General features: G+C 35.0%; 4 long non-coding RNA genes across 5 annotated transcripts; 2 read left to right on the top strand and 2 right to left on the bottom strand.

Annotated features, from left to right (window-relative positions):
• Positions 1 to 3714: 3714 nt before the first annotated feature.
• Positions 3715 to 6515, top strand: LOC127158210 (uncharacterized). The gene is made up of 3 exons (XR_007826088.1): positions 3715 to 3774; positions 4266 to 4316; positions 5547 to 6515. It is a non-coding gene; the product is annotated as an uncharacterized LOC127158210 (long non-coding RNA).
• Positions 6516 to 9989: 3474 nt separating this feature from the next.
• LOC127158209 (uncharacterized) lies at positions 9990 to 11995 on the top strand. The gene is made up of 3 exons (XR_007826087.1): positions 9990 to 10062; positions 10862 to 10925; positions 11384 to 11995. It is a non-coding gene; the product is annotated as an uncharacterized LOC127158209 (long non-coding RNA).
• Positions 11367 to 12767, bottom strand: LOC127158208 (uncharacterized). 2 transcript variants are annotated; one of them, XR_007826086.1, is made up of 5 exons: positions 12665 to 12751; positions 12038 to 12109; positions 11839 to 11908; positions 11602 to 11700; positions 11367 to 11507 (listed from the first exon to the last, which is right to left on the bottom strand). It is a non-coding gene; the product is annotated as an uncharacterized LOC127158208 (long non-coding RNA). The 2 variants fall into 2 exon arrangements; XR_007826085.1 differs by having other exon boundaries at positions 11602 to 11908; positions 12665 to 12767.
• A 3256-nt stretch (positions 12768 to 16023) lies between these two features.
• LOC127158212 (uncharacterized) lies at positions 16024 to 16766 on the bottom strand. Its single transcript, XR_007826089.1, has 3 exons — positions 16663 to 16766; positions 16528 to 16601; positions 16024 to 16199 (listed from the first exon to the last, which is right to left on the bottom strand). It is a non-coding gene; the product is annotated as an uncharacterized LOC127158212 (long non-coding RNA).
• Positions 16767 to 16928: the final 162 nt, after the last annotated feature.

Raw genomic sequence — 16928 nt, 5'->3', positions numbered from 1 at the left:
TTGACAGAGTAAAACCAAATAAGTATCTCTTATTTGTCCAGACAAAACAGTTCATGAAATCCTACAATCATAAGATTAAACAATAATGTAAATGAATAAGCAAGAAAAATAATAAGAAATATAAAATATAAAAACATAAAAATAAGTAAATAAATGATAAAATAATTAAAATGATATAAATGATAAAACAGAATCAAATGAAGGCACTGTCAGTGGAGGAGGGAGATTCTGTTACTCTACACACTGATACTGAAATACAGAACGATGATCTGATACAGTGGATGTTTGGAGACACTGTCATAGATGAAATTGACAAAGCTGCCCAACGATTCTACATATCTGCTTATCCTGACGGAAGATTCAGAGACAGACTGAAGCTGAATAATCAGACTGGATCTCTGACCATCACAAACACCAGAACCACAGACTCTGGAGATTATGAACTAAGGATCAGCAGCAGCAGACGCTCCATAAACAGGAGATTTGTTGTTACTGTCACTGGTGAGTAGATCAAATCTGTCAATATAAAAGTGATCTTGTTTAGATCAGAGCTCTAACAACAATTTTACAGTTAAACGAACACAGGTGTTCAAAACAACTTAATTTGAATAGTTAAACATAACTTTTGTATAATAAACTGTTGTACTTTGTTAGTTAATAAAGAAAATACTAAGACAGTTCAGCTGCATAATTCATACCGCAGTGCATGCTGGGAGTCACGGATGAGTTTTATACTATGCTGGTATCTTTAAATCAGTAGTTTTCTATCATGAGGACCCACTTCTCTGCACATTCATTTTATATGTCTCCCTTTTTTGTCATACTCAGTTTAAATCTCTCACGACAAGCAGTCGGCCGTGTATATGAGTGCAATTGGTCTTCTCAGGCTGCGCTGACCAAAAGCACGATGGGAAATGACTTGTTGATGTCACAGCTTAATGCTCATTGGTTCAAAACAACCGTGATGTTGTGTTCTCTTCTAAAATGTTTGATTTTTTTTTAAATCTAATATCATGTGATAAAAGTTTAAAATTATGTGTGAAAATTCCCAAACACTATAGCAGTGTGATCTCTGTGTGAGATATGCGATTGTTGCCAAAAAACAATCTAAAATTGTATTAAAGTAAAGATGGTTGTTAAATATGTATTTCGAATGGAATTAAACAACAAGCACTTTAAGTGTCTTGTTCATCATATTTATTTTCATATAAAAGCAACAGAACTAATATTAAATCATGTTTATCAGCAATGCAGCACATGAGTGTAAACTACGCAACATCCGCCTTTGATCTCATATGTATCTGTCATAATTCGAGAGGTCAGAACAGTCCGTCCTGACTGGGCTTATTTCACTCCTTTTCAATACGGTTATCGACTCTTGTCTAAATTTCAGGTGAGGCTACACGCATCTCAAATGAGTCTATTGTGTGCAGAGACGTGGTCTCATTGGCTAAATGACTAATGAGTCTGATGGCCTTGATTAGCTAGTTCATGTGTTTTATTTAGGATTGGAGCTAAACTCTCAAACTGTAGTGTCACAGAGTTACTGTAACCAGTTATGTGAAAATAATAACACATCACCTTTCCTATGAAAGATTAGACTCTGGATGAGAGCAGGACATCACATGATGATGATCACAACATGGACAACAAGTAGTCAAGATCACCTGGTTTCATTTTCTCTGGGCTTTTCTTGCTATAGCAAATGTGTCTTATAAACACAGCCATAATACAGGGCACTATGATTTTGGACACCTCTAATTAGTGAAAGACAGGGATAATGTTCAGGAAATCTGACTGAATACAGTCATTATTTTTCGCAGTTATTTTTGATGATGTTAGTGGCACTTGAATATCTTAATGCATCTTTGGCAAGGCTGAATAAGTTTTCTAAATACAAACTTCTATGTATGAATACCTGCATGAGGCTGATTGTTAAATACAAACTGTGATCTCTGTAGTTCTTTGTTGGCTACAATTTTTCATTCATTAAAACTTTACAGTTGCTGATTGTGTGTAGTGAATATTATAGTCTGTGCAGAGTTGGACTTCACAACAGTCAGTGGTGCTGTTAGAAAGTTTTGAATGACTGTCCAATCAGAACTGCACAAAGAACGCTGGGGGCGGGGTTATAATGTTTGTAAGACGATAGATAGATAGATAGATAGATAGATAGATAGATAGAATTCTACTTAATTATGTACTAAGCTGATTTTAGTTTATCAAGTGCCAAACCTTACTGGTGTTAATACAGTTTTTGTTTTGTTTTTTTGTTTTTTTTCACATTGACATAAATTATTGTCTCTCTTTATCATTACAGGTTTAGATCTTAAAGGTACAGTTCACCAAAAATTAAAATTCACTCCTCATTTACTGACCCTTAGGTTTTTCAAACCTGTGTGAGTTTCTATCTTTTGTTGAACACAAAAGAAGATATTTTAGAGAATGTTGGTAACCAAATAGTTGCTGGTAGCCATTGAATTCCAGAGTATTTATTCCAATACCACAATAAATGATGCCACAATTTCATTTGTGGGTGTACTGTCCCTTTAACTCAGGTAATGTAGTGCTACAGGGCTTGGGCCTGTCATCACTGCTTGCAGCTTTATTAGTGTTTGTCATAGATCAGACAAACATTCATAGTAATGACCAGTTTTGGGTAAAGTTACTTCTAAAAGTAATGCTTTACAATATTACATTACTCCCTAAAAATGTAACTAATTGTGTTACTTAGTTACGTCATGAACGTCATGATTCAGTTCATCTGGAATAGAAGACAAAAATGCTGAAGACCTCAGCTGTGTGTGAGCACTTTAAATTGAGTGAGCAGCTGAACACCTCCTTTGCATTTCCACTTCAGCTCCATCAGAGCACATTTTCTCAAAAGCTGGCTACGTTGTAAATAAGACCTGAAGCTTCCTTTTACTTGAAAATGTGGACAAACTCATCTTCCTCACACACAACATGAAAAGAGTGTAGGTAGACTAAGTAGGTCGCTTCACTAGCTTGCAACCTGATTGTGATTTATTTGAAAGTTTGACTTTGTAAAGAAATAGTTTGCTTATTGAAATGTGAGCTGTCTAGGCAGCCTAACGTTAAAGAGTTGTGCTTTATCAGTGCTGTCATGAATTCACACACCACTGTGTGATGTAATAAAAAAAAAATAAATAAATAAAACTGAAGATGCTACCTTCTCCTCATTCCTTGCATTTTGGGCATTTTTTTAGCATAACAATAAAGATAATAATTCTCCCAAGGTGAAAATCCTTCAGTGGACATGTATTTCACTCGATCTTAACGCTCTTGAGCGTTAAGATCGAGAAAATATTGGCATATATTTTGTTGTTTTTATTAAGTGTATGTTTAATACATTTTAATTTTGCCATTTGCCATCTTTTCATCAATGAAATTAGTGATCATTAAGAAAATAAATCTTTTATATTTATTCAGAGAAAGTGTACTCATTTATGCTGTGCACTATATATACACACATATATATATATATATATATATATATATATATATATGTGTGTGTGTGTGTGTGTGTGTGTAAAGAAAATTGATATTACTTGACAGTTTGTTACATATATAAGTACTTAAGTATCTGTAAGTTTGTTATAGATCAGACACACATTCACACTAATGACTGTCTGTCTTTAGCTGTTTCAGGTTCAGGTCTGGCTATAGGGATTCTTGTTGTTGGTGTTGGTGTTGGTGTTGTTGTTCTGTTGGTTGCAGCTGTCTGCTGTTGCTTCAGGAAACAAATCATTAGTGGTAAGTATCATACAACACAGTTTATATAATATAAAATATAAAAACTAGCTAATAATGTTTGATGTCAGCAGCACTTTCAGCATGTTTGTGATTGTAGGAGTGTGATGTGCCTTCATTACTATGGTGGTGTTAAGGATATTCAATATTAAACAGCATTACAATAGAAACACAACTAATACAGAAATAATAAAGTCAGCACAGATCTTACTGAGCTTTTTAACTTTAGACTGAAGAGCAGACCATGTGTCATTTTGAACAAACTCTGAAATAGAGAAAACATGCATTACTTGAAATGCTAAACTAATAATAAATATAAATAAACAAGCAACTAAATCGACAAGCAGGACTATATATATTCTGTGACAAAGTCTACCTTTCTTACTGTTGGACAGAGTTAAGACACATTTTTGGCACACAAAAACTAAATGAAACTGCTTCATATGTCAGTTAGATTGATGTTGCTGTTATTGTTATTGTTCTGTTGTCTGCAGCTGTTGATGACTAATGTCGCTGCTGCATGAAATCTAAAGAAATCAACAGGGGTAAGTATCATACAACACCGTTCATATAATGTAAAATATAAAAACTTAAGATAATAATGTTTGATCTCAGCAGCACTTTCAGCATGTTTGTGTTTGTAGGATTAAATGTGTTAAATAAAAATCCATGTTTTAATGCCTTCATTACTATGGTGGTATTAAGGATATTCAATATTAAACAGCATTACAATAGAAACACCACTAATACAGAAATAATAAAGTCAGCACAGATCTTAAAGAGCTTTTTAACTGTAGACTGAAGAGCAAACCATGTGTCATTTTGAACAAACTCTGAAATAGAGAAAACATGCATTACTTGAAATGCTAAACTAATAATAAATATAAATAAACAAGCAACTAAATCGACAAGCAGGACTATATATATTCTGCGACAAAGTCTACCTTCGAGTTAAGACACATTTCTGGCACACAAAAACTAAATGAAACTGCTTCATATGTCAGCTAGATGGATCTTAATGTCTAAGTTGGTTCTCACCTGTCTGTGACAATAAAAGATTTACAATAAAATTAAAATCTGTTTGCTTTTAGCAAGGCAGCAGATCTAATCAGGAAGAACAAACACTGTGTGTGAGATATGAATTCATTAATGTTGTCCATTTAAACATCATAACAACATTAACATAATTAATACAAATATAAAGGCAGAGCTGACCTTTAATGACTTTTTTGACTGACTTTTCTCACCAAGAGAAGACATACAAATTACTCTTTGAGACACACTGGCCGTCTTTCAGATATTAACCTATTTGAGAACAGATGTGTTATATAGGATGTTGTATACGATACTGCAATTTAAAAGAAAGACATTTACTAGTTTTAACAACAGATATTTCATTAAATGATTATTTTTGAATATTTAGCCTTATATATTTGGTCTTTTATTATTTTTCTTCACTGCTTGAAACGCTATTAATAATTGATGCATCATTTTCTTTTTAAGGGGCACTCTAGTGTTCTGCACAACACAGATTATTGGTCAAGTAAGATTGTAAATTTAACAATTAACAAAAAGCTTCATTCTTCAAACAAATGGTTCAGTTAAAGCAGGAGCTCTTACTCTGTGTTCATAACCCTCAGCATTTAATGTTTGTGACTGTGGATTCATTAATTCATTTATTAAACAACATTATTACAATGTTCCATTGGCGTTATATGAGTTCATACTGTTTGTTTTTCTCTTTTGAATTTAAGTGATTTTTTTTTTCCTCACAGATGATGAAGTGAATAGGCAAATCCATACTTTGAATGGGACACAGAACCCAGATGATCCTTTGGACAATAACAGTGTTTTGTAGTCACTATAAAAATATACACATGAAGTTAACCCATTTGTGTTTTTGTGATATGAAACTAATGAGTGAAGACTTTCATTTGCTTTGACATAAATAGAGAAACATGCTTTGATTTACGATGAAGCTGATGTAACAGTTTGCTGTTTGTGCTGATGCTGATGTTGCACTGATGATATTATGTTGTTTTGTACTAAGAGAAGGTTTGACTGATCCATTGTGATGCAGGATGTTACACTGTGAAATGGCTTTGTTGTTACACTCTTAAAAATAAAGGTGCTTCATGATGCCATAGAAGCACCTTTTTTTTGTCTAAACGGTTCCATAAAGAACCTTAAACATTTGAAGAACCTTTCTGTTTTACAAAAGGTTCTTTGTGGCAAAAGCAGGTTCTTCAGATTATAAAAAGGTAAGAAAGAGATGGTTCTTTAAAGAACCTTTGACTGAATGGTTCTTTGTGGAACCAAAAATGGTTCTTCTATGGCATCACTTTAAGAACCTTTTAAAGCACCTTTATTTTTAAGAATGTACACCTGCAAAATTAAGCAGGAATGATCTCAAGCTAATGAATGTATATATGCTTTTTTCTTGTTTTTGTTTATTTGATGCTCTTGCACTGTTACATTGCACATATTTGTGCTTTATTAAAGTGTTCATGCTTAAATATTTTGTATGGTACAAATAGTACCCATAGACGCCATTATATATATATTTTGTAATCTGTTGTCGCCAATAAGATGTGAATGCGATATCTGATATGTGTGTGTTTATACAGGTGATGTTACTGTCTAAACATTTCATTCCTTCAGCTTTTGCTTATTTAGAAACCACTGTTAAAAACAGGAAACATCACAATATTTTCCGTTCACATTTTCAGTATTATAAAAATAAAATTTTGTGTTATTAATTGTGTTGTGTGTTTGTTAATTGATTTAGAGAATTGAGAATAAGATACTTTTCACTGATTTATACTAAGATAAAACTGTTTATTTGTTTTTTTTCAGTCAGATGAAAAGATCACATCAATTAACTGAAATAGAAAAGCAGGTTTACACATGAGTTTTAATGAACGGATCAAATATATTATTGTGATCTAATGTGACTATACATCAGTCTAAAGGAAGCCTAAAAGCATGATTTGTGTAAATGTACATTTCATTTAATTTGAAACATGAATACAGCATAAAACACAGATGTGGTCATTTATATTGTGAAAGAAGTTGTTCAACGAATAATTATAAATGTCTCTGAAACAACACAGAGATGCTTGCAGTCGTCTAATTTTTAAAACTGGATCAGATTCAATGATGCTTTAAAAACTGGCACAAAACTAAGATGAACCTGATGCTGAATTTTAAGATGGAGATAATAGTAGAAAGAACTACATAGCTACTGTTGTAGTTCATAACAGCGATGATAGCATACATTCTTCTATGTAATGGCAGCTGTTAATTAATGTTCATGAATACAAGACTTATCTGTTACGTTTTATTCATTTAACATCTTGTGGATCTGATGTCATAAACCAGAACAGCCACAGTAGCCACACCCACCAAACAGAGACGACCAATCAGATCATGTCTTCAGTAGAATCACAGCAATGGGTGTGGACTTCTGGGGTAAAACCAAAAATTGGAAATGTGCAAGTACTAAATGATCACAATTATCACCACTGACATTCCTGAACATGTGTGACAGAGTTTGCTGATGTCCACATGTTGAGTCTGGTTGCTGATGGGATTGTTGATCACACAGCTGTAGGTGTTTTTATCCTGATATTCCACCTCCAGAGGTAGAGAGAGACTGATGCTGAGATCAGACACTGATGCTGGACAATAAACTGTTTCCTTTGTACCAGGAGAGACTCACATCACAGAAACGTCTATTTGACGTCTGCGTTTACATCTGCAAGACGTATTTTTTTAGTGTTAGCTCATCTACAATACGTCTAGGACATTTCCTATCAGATGTCAGAAAATTAGATGTCCTTGAGATGCTTATTATTTACAATGTATGTTAAACTGATATATCTCACAGACGTCTGTCAGATGTTTCTACACAGCAGATGCTTTCAACTGACATCTTGCAGACATACATGTGCAATCTGGGTATGGATTACTAAATTTTTAGACATACACAAACCAAATCCATCCAATAATAGACACAAACTCCAATGCAGAAACTGTTTATCCACCCATCAGACCACATTTCTGTACCAATGTAGCCTAAATAAACAGCAGCAAGACTCAGTGAATCACATTCAATCTACTCTCTGCTGGGGGAAAAAATCCTCAATTGTGTGAACAAAATGCATGAATGTGAGTAAATGGTGACAGAAGTAGATTTGGAGTTTGGGGTGAGCTATCACTTTAAATTATAAATTCTGGTATAACGACCTGCAAGCGGCGTTCATGCGACAGTGCACTGCGTGAAATTTCCACAAGAGGTCCTCGCTGCAGCCTGTAGCACGAAGCACTAGGTAGTTTTACGCGCATGCGCTGTAGTAGGTCTCGAGTAAATCATTTACATTTAATCATTTATGCAGAAGCTGTTATCCACAGCGGCTTAGTCTAACGACTTGGTCTAAGCAAAGTCTAACGCAGTACATGTATCAAGGGTTTTTGACCTATTACAATACGCGATATATGTTTGTGCATGTCTAGTGTTTTTGTCGGTAGGTGGCGCTGTGCGTCTATATTGAAAGTTGCGCAGAAGAGAATTCAGCCGGGGAGCTAGTCGCAGTGCATTGTTATGTATGTATCAAGCTTTGATTCGTTCTTGCTGTGATTATGGATGCATTATCTACGGGTCAGCAGCCAAATCTCTACTGAAAAAATTAAATGTTATACAGTCTAGAGCATTAAGAATATGTTGTGGAGCAGTTAAAACATCCCCTGTAAATGCAATTAGGGTGGAAATGGGAGAAATGCCTCTAGAGCTTCGAAGGGTAAAATTGGCAATGACATATTGGGTGAATCTTCAACAATCAGTAAATAGTCATCTTACTCGTAAAGTATTGGAGGAGTGTTGGGAATATTTATATGATGGAGGATATAGTTTTGGGTGGAAGAGTAGAATATGGGCTAAGGAGTATGGTATGGATAATAAGATTTTCTGTCCTAATATACCACTCGCTGATGCCCCGCCATGGAGAGTCCCTGAACCACTTGTAGATTTGAGTCTACTAGACAAGCCCAAGGATGAGTATATTGGAAAGCAGGTTAATGTTTTTTTAAATAATACATTCTATCCAACTTTACAATTATTTACAGATGGATCTAAGGAGCCTGTTAGTCAAAAGGTTGGTATTGGTGTATACATTCCTATATTTAAAATACGGATAAGTTTGAAATTGCCTGATGATTTGTCTGTGTACACGGCTGAACTAACAGCTATAATAGTAGGGTTGCAGTGGGTTGAAGAAGTTAGGCCAAGTAAAGTCATAATATGTTCAGATTCTTCTTCTGCTTTAATTAGTTTAATACATGCTAGATCAGACAGAGAAGATTTACTAATGGAAATATATCTATCGTTATACAGATTAAAAGAGGCTGGAATAATTGTATATTTCTGTTGGGTGCCAGCACATGTTGGGGTATCTGGTAATGAAGTTGCTGATAAACTAGCAAAAAAAGCACTAGATAAGAGGGAGGTGGATGTTCAGGTACCTATGGGAAAAAAAGAGGCAAAGTCGGTCTTAAAGAAAAAGTTAATGAACAAATGGCAAATTAGATGGGATAACAGCAGCACAGGGAGATGGTGTTATAGCATTACACAGACAGTAGGGAGAATGAATTGTCAGGGAAGAAATAGGAAGGAAGAGGTGTGGCTGTCCAGGTTAAGATTGGGACATACAGGGCTGAATTCAACTATGGCACTTATGGGTTTGCGTGAAAATGGTTTGTGCGATGTGTGTGGTGTATCAGAAAATGTATTTCATGTGCTTTTTAGGTGTGGTAAATATAGTGTGTATCGTGATTCATTATTTAGTCATTTAGGGGAGGAGGGAATAAGGCATGAATATATCTTAGGAAAAGGTTTAATGGATAGACAAATATACACAGCCCTAATTAGATATATAAATGACTCAGGTCTAGGGTCTAGGATATAATTTGGATGGGAATACTCTACCTAATCTGGAGCATGTAGAGCTAATTGTAAGTGGTAGAGGAGCTGAACACGCAGCGCTATCATGAGCATGTGCTCTGAGTGCTCCATAGATTAAAGGGAATATCTATATATATATTTTTTATTTATTTGTTTTTTGTCCTTTCTCAAAATTCAGACTCATCACCTATGTAAGTTTAATGTAACATCCAGTACAGTAGGTGGCGATAATGCTCCTAAGGAGTTGGTCGCCATTAAACAAGAAGAAGAAGAAGGAGAATTTAGCCATTTCAGAGAGTCGCTGGCTGCGTTCGAAACCGCATACTCAATGAGTAGGTACTTAATTTCAATAAGTACTTACTTAACGCGCGCTGAAAGAGTACGTACTTTACAGCCAAATCTCGTTGAGTATGAATGTAATTCGGACGTCATCCGCCATGTTTACGTGATCATGTGATCTACGAGCTCATAACAAGCGCAACAATTTAAAAGATACGAGCGGCAGGTTTGATCTATCCGTAAATATTTTGATGTTGATAATTTGCTAACTTTGTGGTCTTGTTAAAGAAACAATTTAACATTTTATTGTGATTGTAGTATAACCAGTTTTTTTTTTTACTTTAAAATATATTTTTAATAACGTGATCCAATTTTATAAGAAAACTTATAAGATGAAATCGTTCTCTTTAATATGTAGCTAATTTCTTCATTTTATGTGTAAAATTGGCTTAAGTTAACTGGCTTAATCTCCGTTGTTTTCTTTTCTTTTTTCTTGTTGAATTTAACTGTCGTTTCATCCACCAGGCTCCTAAAAAAGCACCGTGGTGAATTATTTAGATATTTAACCTTGTTATTATGTTGTTTTTTTTTCTGTGTATATAATCTCATACCATGATGAATGCATGACATTTGTTTTCTGTTTTTTTGTCATTACAGTTGTCCATTGTTCGGTACAACCGTATTTTCCAGATCTTATATGTAATTCTAAGTTCAGAAATAATATAATAATAATAATAATAATAATGAAAAGAGTGACAGGTGCACTAACACCTCATAGCATCAGTAACTCAACAGCCCTACCTACCAAGTACAGTTAAAACACACCTCTACGTTTGCATTGTCTGCACACAGGAGACATCAGGCAGCTGCTGGAACATCTCGCATTTGGAGACTGGTGATTTTACATTTGAAAAATGTAAGTGTTACTACTTAAAAATTAAGATAAAAACCATAATGAACTGCATTGCTAGCCCACCCAACATTTACACAGAATAATAAAGATACATGCTAACCAATTATTAATTACATAACTTTTTTTGACATAGCTATGCATGAATATACACTCGACAAATGCAGCTGATTTGAATCCATCAATTTTCAGTTAAGCACTGCATTAATGCATTAGTTAGCAAAATATGTATATTTTATTTATTGCCAACAATAGAAAACATGAATAAATGAGTAAAAGAAGGAATAAAAGCATCATAATAAATACATAAATATACAAGTCAACAACAGATGAAACAGCTTTATTCAAACTTATTGATCTAACAATCATGTATTTACAGTTGGTGAACCCCACATCCTATTGCCACCTCAATGCAGCTGTGCCAATTCTGCTGCTGTGCTTCACAATCTCACTCTTCTCAATAGGGATGTTGTTGAGCCAGACGATGAGAAAGACCATGAAGACACACCACTGAACCCCACAACCTTGAGGCAAGAGCAGAAGAACATGTGCGGGACAATCTGGCCATCACCGTGTCTGCTCGACTACCTGTGAAACATTTAAACAATTCAGTAAAACATTTTACAATTCATGTTGTCAGCACTCCATTTCTTGACAAACTTCATTTCATGTTTACACTCACATGCTAATTTTTGCTGTAGCTCTATTACTTTTGTAGTGGGCTAAACCACATTTCCAGGATGCTGCTGTGGATTTCTCCTTTTTCACTGCTCACACCAGTCTGCAGACATTTCAGATCATACAAGAAGCACAAATATAATACAAAAGCATTCATTTTAACTTTTTTTTTTTTTGTTTTTACAATAATTTTATTATTTTTTTTTTTTATTTCTGTATTAAAGTAACAAAATGATCTTACTTTATATTTTTGTTTCAGTTCTTTCTTTCTTCCCACAAACACTGCCGTCACCTGCTCCACCACAAAAGATCTGCAGAAAATGCACAGAAATCACAAATCAAAAGTGCTGTAATAACTCTGTTTGATGTTACAATAAATAAAATAAAGTACAACTTAAGATTTAAAAGATGTTTTATTTATTTATGTAATGTATACTCACTGAAAGCCTTTGATGGCAGCATTCCTTCATCAGTCACTCTTCACCGGATAAACACGTGTGTCTCATCTGTCGCTGTAACATCCAGACATGATTCAGTTAACTCTGTGATTCAATTCTGCATTTATAGTTGAGGTAGTTGCTGATTTGTTAACTGGCTTTTATCCAACACAAATGCTCCTCAATTTATCAACAGTAATGGACAAATGAAACAGATGAACTCATGTTTAGTTATGTACACGTGTTTATTTACACTATTTACATTCAACTAAAGCAGTGCTGACAGCAGTGAATTCTACATAATAAGCACACATAACGTACATCACTCACACAGATGTCTGTTTCATGTTGTGATGTGCTCATCTGCAATTGTCTTACAACACTTTACTGTCAGTTGTTAATAAACATTTAGTAATCAAAGGTGTATATGGCTTATGTAAATCCACTTTGTTGACGTACATGTGCTTACTGGAGCTCTACTGTTTGCTATAAACAATTAAACGTGTTTTACAGCAAAATCACAATATACTATAACGTTACTGTCTAGTCTTTGCACCTAAATATACAGTTTAGTAAGTCAGCAAATACGATTTTAACACAAGGAACTGTGTTTTGGTTTGTAATACTCACATTTGTAAACACCCTTGTCACGTTCTCAATCACGTTCGATGATGACGTATTGCTCTCCCGTGGACTCCTGGGATAGAAAAGTGTCCTTTGGATGCACACTCCAAAAATCTGGGCTGAAGCAGTAGGACATCCGGGGATTTCTCGCCTACTCTTTTAGGTTCCGAACGTACTTCTTTCTTCACGTACTCTTTTTTCCTACTATACAGTAGGTAAGTAGGCATATTAGAACGCAAATTAAGTATACGTACGTCCGAATCTCGCGATAATGAGTGCACTCGCCTACTAATTCTCGCCTACTCTTTTATGAATACTGAAGATTCAAACATACTCATTCGCTCGCCTACTGTTTTTTGCCTACTATATAGTAGAGAAGTATGCGGTTTCGAACGCAGCCACTGTGATTCTTTCTGTCAGTCTGTTCACCGCGGTCAAGTGAGCCGCCATCTGTAGTTTGCTGCACGTCTATTAGTGGAATTACGGTACGGAGACACGAAGCGCCCAAAAAGGCTGAGCAACAACTATATTTCAGCAGTTAAAAATTAAATGTGCTCGGAAATAGGAGAAAAGTATTTACAAAACGTATTTATATTGTACATTACAGTTATATTACATTTCAATAAATTATACTGTGGAGTTTTCGGGAAAAATAAATAAAGTCTGTGTACATTCTAACACTTAGTATTTGCTCCTTTTTTTCTACATGCATTATTAAAATTTCTTTACACTTACCATGAACATTTCAATAAATACTTTTTCTGAACAGCCATGTCTCTGTGTTCACGATGTTTTAGTGTAGAATTTTACAGAAAGTGAATGGCAGTAAGCATTATATAGCGCTCATCAGTTCTTCACATTTATGGAAAAGGAAAGGAAATTACGTGACGTGTGGCCAAAAATGGAGACCCATACTCGGAATTTCTTCACTGTACAGTAATACACACAGTAGTGTGTAGTGAACAAACACGGTATTGAGGTACTTTTAAACCCTGCCGGACCTGGGACCCGAATTATACAATATGACAAATTAAGTAATTTGACCAGTTACTCAACTCACATATGTGTCAAATTCATGGGACCATAACTTGTAAATGCTAAATTGGAAATGACTGTAATTTTGTGTGGTGACAGTCAAGAGACTTGGGAATAAGCCCCCAGTGGATTTTTTATATCACCTCCAAAGGAAGCTGAGATATAGCGCCACCAATTGGGCCAATGAAGCAATTGACCTGTTACTGAATTGTCATTTCTGTCAACTTCATGGGAGCATAACTTGTAAATGCTAAATTGGAAATGACTGTAATTTTGTGTGGTGACAGTCAAGAGACGTGGGAATAAGCCCCCAGTGGATTTTTTATATCACCTCCAAAGGAAGCTGAGATATAGCACCACCAATTGGGCCAATGAAGCAATTGACCTGTTACTGAATTGTCATTTCTGTCAACTTCATGGGAGCATAACTTGTAAATGCTAAATTGGAAATGACTGTAATTTTGTGTGGTGACAGTCAAGAGACTTGGGAATAAGCCCCCAGTGGATTTTTTATATCACCCCCAAAGGAAGCTGAGATATAGCGCCACCAATTGGGCCAATGAAGCAATTGACCTGTTACTGAATTGTCATTTCTGTCAACTTCATGGGAGCATAACTTGTAAATGCTAAATTGGAAATGACTGTAATTTTGTGTGGTGACAGTCAGGAGACTTGGGAATAAGCCCCCAGTGGATTTTTTATATCACCCCCAAAGGAAGCTGAGATATAGCGCCACCAATTGGGCCAATGAAGCAATTGACCTGTTACTGAATTGTCATTTCTGTCAACTTCATGGGAGCATAATTTGTAAATGCTAAATTGGAAATGACTGTAATTTTGTGTGGTGACAGTCAAGAGACTTGGGAATAAGCCCCCAGTGGATTTTTTATATCACCCCAAAGGAAGCTGAGATATAGCGCCACCAATTGGGCCAATGAAGCAATTGACCTGTTACTGAATTGTCATTTCTGTCAACTTCATGGGAGCATAACTTGTAAATGCTAAATTGGAAATGACTGTAATTTTGTGTGGTGACAGTCAAGAGACTTGGGAATAAGCCCCCAGTGGATTTTTTATATCACCTCCAAAGGAAGCTGAGATATAGTGCCACAAATTGGGCCAATGAAGCAATTGACCTGTTACTGAATTGTCATTTCTGTCAACTTCATGGGAGCATAACTTGTAAATGCTAAATTGGAAATGACTGTAATTTTGTGTGGTGACAGTCAAGAGACTTGGGAATAAGCCCCCAGTGGATTTTTTATATCACCTCCAAAGGAAGCTGAGATATAGCGCCACCAATTGGGCCAATGAAGCAATTGACCTGTTACTGAATTGTCATTTCTGTCAACTTCATGGGAGCATAACTTGTAAATGCTAAATTGGAAATGACTGTAATTTTGTGTGGTGACAGTCAAGAGACTTGGGAATAAGCCCCCAGTGGATTTTTATATCACCCCCAAAGGAAGCTGAGATATAGCGCCAACCAATTGGTCCAACTATGGAATTCGACCTGTTACTGATCTGTTATTAATGTCCAGTCTACATTTACATATGATTAAATATAGGCCCATCTTTTAAAAGGTACAGTAAACACACACACATAAAATATATATGTATTTATATATATATAAACAAATGTGGACAATGTACATATATATATATACAGTACAGTGTACAGTAACCAACAATGCAATGGCTTAATCAGTTTAATTTACATTCATTTGTATAATGCATTTCACATCACTTTTTTTTTTTCAGAAACCAGAATAGTATTTATAGGAGTAGGTATCAGAAACAACAGTTGAAATCTAGTACAAATTATAGTACTTACAGAATCGAGTAAAAATTATAATATTTACAAAAATATTTTCATGTCTCTATCTGTGTCAACTTTCACAAGGTTTTAGTGTAGAACAATGCAAGCACTGACCATTGTTTGACGTTTATACAGGCATTATTGCTGAAACACAAGCTGAAATCAGGAACTTTCTCCAAACATCCACATATGCATTACTATTATTGTACTACAGGTTTCACACAAAAGCTTTCACTATGTTCCATTGTTTAAATGTGACAAATAAAGTAAACAGTAAATTGGTCATGTACATGAGAGGACCTAAGCTGTCAAAGAAAAGTAAATGTATGTTTTAACATGTTGAGTGCTTTACTCCAACCAAAGACCAATCACATTCCAGATACGTAATTCTACGCTATTCAACTCATTTTAAATCATTTCAGATTTCACAGAATAATACTAATGAACAACTTCATAAACCATTTGAAATGTATATATATATATATATATATATATATATATATATATATATATATATATATATTGAAGTAGCAGTGTATTTCAGAATCCAGCCCTCCACCTCTAATTTCTGGATTAAGCTTTGCAGAAACAGCAATCCCAGGGTGCATTTTGTGCATCTTCAAGCTGTGGTGTGTCCCTCTGCACACACTGTTCATGGAACCATCAGTTACAGCTGTCGCACTGAATCTGTAAATATAACAAATACAACACCTTACTAAAATAAAAAAAAAAAACCTTAATAAAACCTTAATAATAAAATAAAATATATTTTTAAAATGACGTCCAAACTTTCACATTATGTCACCAAAAATGCTACTGTCAGGGTTACAAATTGTTCTTTCTTAGAGTAGTTGGCAATCTGGAGTAGTTTTTAATAGGAACCAAAGGCCAAGTTCAAGGAAAAGAGCTGTGTCCTTGGTGTGTAGCAGATATGTACTTTCTATTCAAGCCAAAAATGCAAACACTTTCATCCAGCAAACTGCACAAAACAGAGCAACTGAAACCAAGAGCTTACCCACTGAATGGAAGGCCCTGGACATGGTGGGTTGCGTTCTGAACACATGGAACAATCGTTCTCTGCGTCAAACACTAATGGAAAAGTAAACAGAAATGTAAAAAAAAAAAAGTGAAAATACATAAAGAAACATACCTGAAGCTTGAAGTATTTCCAGTGCCAAAGCTGTACGTTCCTGTGCCATCTCTTTTGGAGTAGTCCCAAATTCCATGTTAGGCAATTGAGGAAATGCCTTCATGACTGCCTTTGCCATCTAAATAAACAAAAGCAAGCAAACAAATAAGACAGAAAGAAAATATACAATGTACAATGTAAGATATACAATGTACAATGTAAGATAAATACTGTACAGTATGTACACATCTATATTACTGTACCATAATGACTATCACACCACAGTT

This window comes from Labeo rohita, unplaced genomic scaffold (assembly GCF_022985175.1).
Source record: "Labeo rohita strain BAU-BD-2019 unplaced genomic scaffold, IGBB_LRoh.1.0 scaffold_139, whole genome shotgun sequence".
NCBI classification, from domain to species: Eukaryota; Metazoa; Chordata; class Actinopteri; order Cypriniformes; family Cyprinidae; genus Labeo; species Labeo rohita.
The sequence above is the reverse complement of the archived record's forward strand: the minus strand, read 5'-3'. Positions and strand labels throughout refer to the sequence as shown.